Consider the following 6,641-nt stretch of genomic DNA (forward strand, 5'->3'; position numbering starts at 1 on the left):
CCAAACCCCAAGGGCGATGTCATGGGCATCACTCTGAGATCTGGTAAGCAAACTCAACCAACTGTACCTACTCATGAAAATTCTGAGTGTGCAGGAACATTCGAAAATGCTGAAGGTGAGCGGGAACAAACTGTTCCTAGTTAAGAAGAACTCGTCGGGGTAAAGTTATCCAGTGATCAAGATCAGGAGGAATGAGGAAAGATGTGCAAGACACCTTCACCTTATGTTCCACCTGTGCCATATCCGACGTGGTTAATAAACAACAAGCTGGAAGAACAAAACTCTAAGGTGATAGACACCTTGAGGAAGTTGCATATCAACATCCCCTTCGTGGAAGCACTTGCCCGGATGCCGACATATGCAAAATTCCTAAAAGATATCTTGTCAAACAAGAAAAAGTTGGAGAACATTTCGATGATCCAACTAAACAGGGATTGTTCTTCAATACTCCAGAACAAGCAGCAGCTTCCGAAAAAGCTAAAAGATCCAGGGAGTTTTTCTATTCCCTGTTCAATTGGAAAGTTAAATATTGAAAATGCACTATGTGACCTAGGAGCTAGCATAAACCTAATGTCATATTCTGTATATGCTAAACTAGGATTAGGAGAACCACAACCAACCAGAATGTCAATTCAGTTGGCCGATCGATCAGTATGTTATCCTAGGGGAGTCGTGGAAGATGTGTTGGTCAAAGTAGGAAAATTCATATTGCCTGTTGATTTTATCATAATGGACATAGATGAGGACCTGCATGTTCTTATTATCCTAGGTAGACCGTTTTTAGCAACGGGTAAAACATTGATAGATGTGGGAGAGGGACAACTGTTTTTAAGAATTAATGGGGAAGAAATCATTTTTAGAATGAATGAGGCAATGAGACGAGCTAACACTAGTGATGACACATGCTGTTTCTTAGATGATTTCCAAAGTCTTTCCACTTTGCAGGAACAGGACACTCTGGACACTCTCTTGAGAGAAGAGGTGAACTTATGTGACGGAACAGGCCGTTCCATCGAATCAAACCTGCCTACCCCTCCTCTAGATCCTACTGTTCCCACTCATCAAGAACCACCTGAGATACCTATTGTGCCATTAACTAAACCCGAACTAAAACCTTTACCCTCACACCTCGAGTATGCCTTCTTGGAACCACCCAGCGGGAGCCCAGTTATTATATCTTCAAAGTTAACTGGTGATCAGAAAGCTCAACTCATGGAGGTGCTTCGAAGGAACAATGATGCAATCGCATGGAAAATTGATGATATAAAAGGTATTAGTCCGACAGTCTGTGTCCACAGAATTTTGATGGAGAAGGATCACAAGCCATCTGTCCAGCCACAGTGCAGATTGAACCCCCACATGAAGGAGGTCGTGCGAAAAGAGGTGATCAAGCTGTTGGATGCCGGAATTATTTACCCCATTTCCGATAGTGTGTGGACAAGCCCTGTTCATGTTGTACCAAAGAAGGGAGGAACCACAGTGGTAGTCAACGAGAAAGACGAGTTGGTCCCTACGAGAACCATAACAGGATGGCGAGTTTGTGTGGATTACCGAAAGCTCAACGAAGCTACAAGGAAGGATCATTTCCCTTTGCCCTTCATTGACCAGATGTTAGAACGGTTAGCAGGGTATGCATTCTATTACTTCCTTGACGATTACTCGGGGTACAATCAGATTGCAATTCACAGTGAAGATCAGGAGAAGACAACGTTCACATGTCCATATAGAACCTATGCCTACAGGCGCATGCTGTTCGGACTGTGTAACGCTCCAGCCACATTTCAAAGATGCATGATGTCTATATTTCATGATATGGTGGAGCGGACTGTAGAGATTTTCATGGATGACTTATCTGTTTATGGAGACTCTTTTGGAAATTGTCTAAACAACCTCGAAGTTGTGCTTGTGCGGTGCAAGGAGACTCACTTAGTCTTGAATTGGGAGAAATGCCACTTCATGGTTACTGGTGGAATTGTTCTCGGGCATAAGATTTCTGAAAAGGGAATGGAAGTGGATAAAGCTAAGGTGGAAGTAATAGAGAAACTGGCTGTTCCAACTAATGTAAAGGATGTGAGAAGTTTCCTGGGACACGCAGGGTTCTACCGGAGGTTTATCAAAGATTTTTCAAAGATTGCACTGCCTTTGTCAGCTTTGCTTCATAAGGATGTGGAATTTTCATTTGATACAAACTGTCTGAAAGCGTTTGAACTATTGAAAGGCAAGCTGATCAACTCGCCCGTACTGGCAGGACCCGACTGGGAACAGCCTTTTGAGATGATGTGTGACGCTAGCGATACATGTGTGGGAGCTGTTCTTGAGCAGAGGATTGAGAAGAAGTTCATGCCTATCTCTTATGCAAGCAAAACATTAACCGAGACCCAACAGAACTATACCACTATCGAGAAGGAGCTCCTTGCAGTAGTGTATGCTTTCAACAAATTTCGTCCCTACTTGGTTCTGTCAAAAGTCATTGTTCACACAGACCACATTACGCTACGCTACTTGTTCGCAAAGAAGGATGCAAAGCCAAGGTTGATACGGTGGTTACTCTTACTTCAAGAGTTCGATCTCGAAATTAAGGATAAGAAGGGAACGGAAAATGTGGCTGCTGATCATTTGTCAAGAATTCCTCACCAAAGCAGCCAGGAACAACCAGAGATTTTGGAAGATTTTCCAGACGAGCGTCTATATACTATACAGCCAGTTCACTGAAACCTCACAACCTGTCCACTAATCAAAAGAGGAAGTTCTATGCAGAAATTAAATATTATTTTTGGGAAGAACCTTATCTTTTCAGGTTGTGCGCCGATCAAATTATTCGTAGGTGTATATCTCAAGAGGAGGGACATGCTGTTCTAAGCCATTGTCATGACAGAGAAGCAGGAGGACATCATAGCGCTAGCAGGACTGCAGCCAAAGTACTTCAATCAGGTTTTTTCTGGCCAACACTTTTTAAAGATGCCAATTCGTTTGTTCGCACTTGCAATGAGTGCCAACGAACAGGCAATATTTCAGCTAGAAATGCCATGCCCCTCAATAACATAGTCGTTTCTGAAATTTTTGATATATGGGGAATAGATTTTATGGGACCATTCCCTACATCTTTTGGGCATAAATATATCTTAGTGGCTGTTGATTATATGAGCAAGTGGGTTGAAGCAATGGCTAGCCCCACTAATGACGCCCGTGTGGTTGTAAAATTCCTAAAAAGGCTGTCTGCCAGATTCGGTGTCCCACGAGCGATCATTAGTGATCAAGGAACCCACTTTTGCAATGCCAAATTTGAGAAGCTTATGGGCAAGCTTGGAGTTTCTCATAGAGTTTCCATGCCTTACCATCCACAAACAAGTGGACAGGTTGAGATTTCAAATCGAGAAATCAAGAGAATTTTAGAGAAAACTGTTGGCAATTCTAGGAGAGACTAGGCAAACAAGCTTGACGATGCTCTTTGGGCGTATAGGACGGCCTATAAGACACCAATCGGAATGTCCCCGTTTAGATTATTGTACGGTAAGTCTTGTCATTTGCCGGTTGAAATGGAACACAGGGCCTTTTGGGCATTAACCTTCTTAAATTTTGAGCAACAGGCTATGGGAGACCAGAGAAGACTTCAACTCTGTGACATGGAAGAGTTCAGGCTGTTTTCGTATGAAAACGCGGTAAATTACAATGACAAGACCAAGATTTGGCATGATAGAAAAATCCAGACGAAGACGTTTCACGAAGGACAGAGAGTTCTCTTGTACAATTTGAGACTCAGGTTGTTTCCTGGAAAGCTGAAATCAAGATGGTCGGGACCTTATCTGATAAACAAGGTGTTTGGTCATGGAGCGGTTGAAATTGGCAAAGAAGGTCAGGAACCTTTCAAAGTCAACGGGCAAAGATTGAAACCATATCTGGAGAATGATCACACAAGGAAGATCGACACAGTCCACTTCCAAGATCCCCCACGCCAATAGAAGCACAAACAGGGTGTTCGCTACAAACACCAATTGTAGCACAAGTAACATTGCATTTTTTTAATTAGTTTACATTTTCAGTTTTGTTAAATAATATTAAGGGTAGTTAAGATCAAATTTTTTGTCATATGAGGGTCCGTGATTTCGGTAATTCCTGTGCAAGCAAAGACGTAAAACTTTTCCCTTCCATATGGGTCAAGTTTTACATTTTTACTGGTTCTAAGTAGAAAAATGAAATAAACTTTTGTTGAAGAGTTATCCTTGGGAAAAGGGAGACGAACTGTGGACTGAAAAAGTAAACATCTAATCGTCTGTCACTGGGTACCTACTCTACTTATTCTCCTTTCTCGGTAAAACCAAGTGGATAGGAGAGTAATGAATTCACATTTAGAAAAATGACCGTTCGCCACCCAGGAGTCTCTTCGAATGAACGCGCCTTTTTCCAACCACTCATCCAGGTGGCGTTCATTTGAGCGCTATCATAAAGATGGGTCGGCAATAGGTCGTTTCATTCTTCTCCCTACTTAAGGAGACAGACCAAATTACAGACCCTTGTTCAACTTTCTTTCTTTTTCACACATCTTTTTCACACTGTTCACCACATATTATGTGATCGTTATCATTGGGAAACCCTATTTAGACTTGAGCACATGATGATAACTCGAGTATCTGGCAAGCAAGTTAAAATCGAGGGCACAAAGAAAGAAAAGGGCAAGAGAAAAATGGCGGACACAAGCACAGTTGCATTTGTTCCCGATGAGAAATTAGTAAAGAAGCTCTCCCAGTTCAAGGACGCTGCCACACAAAAATATTATGATGATCTCGCGCAGCTCGAGTTCGGGCCGATACGAACTGTGTGTTGGGATACATTGAAAAGACTCAAGCTTGCTGAAAGAGTGAGGAAACTCATGGAGGCAGGGCATTTCGGGTGCTTCTTCGAGATGAACGAACTGGCATATAAATAACTCACCTTGGAGTGTCTTGTAACTTTCAAACATGATCCCGAAATCACCGACCCTGATGAGGAAGGGAAATTTAGTTTCCGGCTCATGAACCACACTCAACGGCCATCCTTGAACATCTTTAACAATCTCCTTAGAGCGGCGGATGACGACGACTTGGAGTCGGAAGGATACAAAAGAGCGTTCACTGAAACCCCTGATGAGTTCATCCCTTCGGCTTTCTGGCATTCAATCTCAGGCCAGCCAAGTTATGATGGAAGTGCATCCAAGGCGTCGGGTATTCAGGATTATGCTATCAGGTATCTACACAAGCTGGTCTCAGGCACCATATTCGCACGCGAGAATCAAGCCACCATACCTCATGCCGACCTCACCGCTCTGTGGAGTATGGTGCAAGGAAAAAGGATGAACCTGGGTTTCTGGTTTGGGGAGTATATTAGTGCGTTTGGAAAGAAGAACTCGTCGGTAATTTGTTGTGGTAGTATTGTAACCCGTATAGCAGAAGCCATTGGGGTGTTCAAACCTGAGGATAAGAATCAGCTCACGGTGGTTAACCACCCAAACCAGATAAATTTGAAGAGCCTTCAGAGTATGTTGTTTGGAAGGATGGTCAATGGGAAATGGGTGTGGATGCCAGATTTTGTGGAAGCCAGAAGAGTTGAAAGTAGAAAGCGAAAGAATGAACCCACTGTGTCAGTATCCTCCGAGTCGGAACAGATCGAGCACGCCAAAGATTTGGGCTTTTACCAGAAGTGTGCCAAGCTCACCAACGAAGACATTCTTACCAAGTTCCATGCCCCGTTCGCTCAAAACCAGGCCAACAGAGAAATGATATTTGCTCTTGAGCAAAAGTATGCTGCGCAGCAGGGAGAGATCTGTAAGAAAATAGATAAGCCTAGGCATAGCGGAATAATACAATTTTATCTATTTCCCTTTTCCAAGATCTGTTAATTGTTATTTCATATAAAGAGGGATAGATAGTAATACCTTTAGTGATGAACTATCTACCGTTGCAAACGAAGTGCCCACAACTTGTTATTATCAACTCGTGAACCACGAACGTTTGATTCAACACAAAACAAAAGATAATCAGTGATCAACCTTCAATGAATAGCAATCGCAATGATTGCCTCTAACAGAAATCGATACGAGATCAAAGAGGGAGTAAAAAATAAAGTAAATTAGCCGAGACGAAAGACGGAACGATTCCTCCTCTCCCTTTTTGTGTTGGTCGAATTTTAGGGGTTAGGGAGTCTATTTATAGACTTTTCTTAACCCTAATCCCAGTTTTGTTAGGTAATTAAATAATTGGAATCTTATTCGGAATAAGATTCCTAATTAGATAATTAAATAAACACTTTACTATTATCTAAATAATAACTAATTATATCTAGATAATTATTATTAATCAAATTAATAATTAATTAATGTTAGAGATAATTAATTAGAGTTTCAATCACATAAAAAAACTTATAATTAATATTATCAGATAATCTTTTAATTTAATTGATAACCATAATCAAATTATAATTATTAATCAAATTAATTTATCCCTAAATTAATACAAATTTCGGCCCATATGTGTATGTCCCACTAATTACATTTTCGTCCTCCGATTCCAAGTCCCATATGCGACCCATTAGGTTCTTTATTGCCACTACCCGTATATATCATTTGAAATTATTCATTACGATTAATTCCAACATATATATAACGGAAT

This window comes from Euphorbia lathyris, chromosome 7 (genome assembly GCF_963576675.1).
Source record: "Euphorbia lathyris chromosome 7, ddEupLath1.1, whole genome shotgun sequence".
NCBI classification, from domain to species: domain Eukaryota; kingdom Viridiplantae; phylum Streptophyta; class Magnoliopsida; order Malpighiales; family Euphorbiaceae; genus Euphorbia; species Euphorbia lathyris.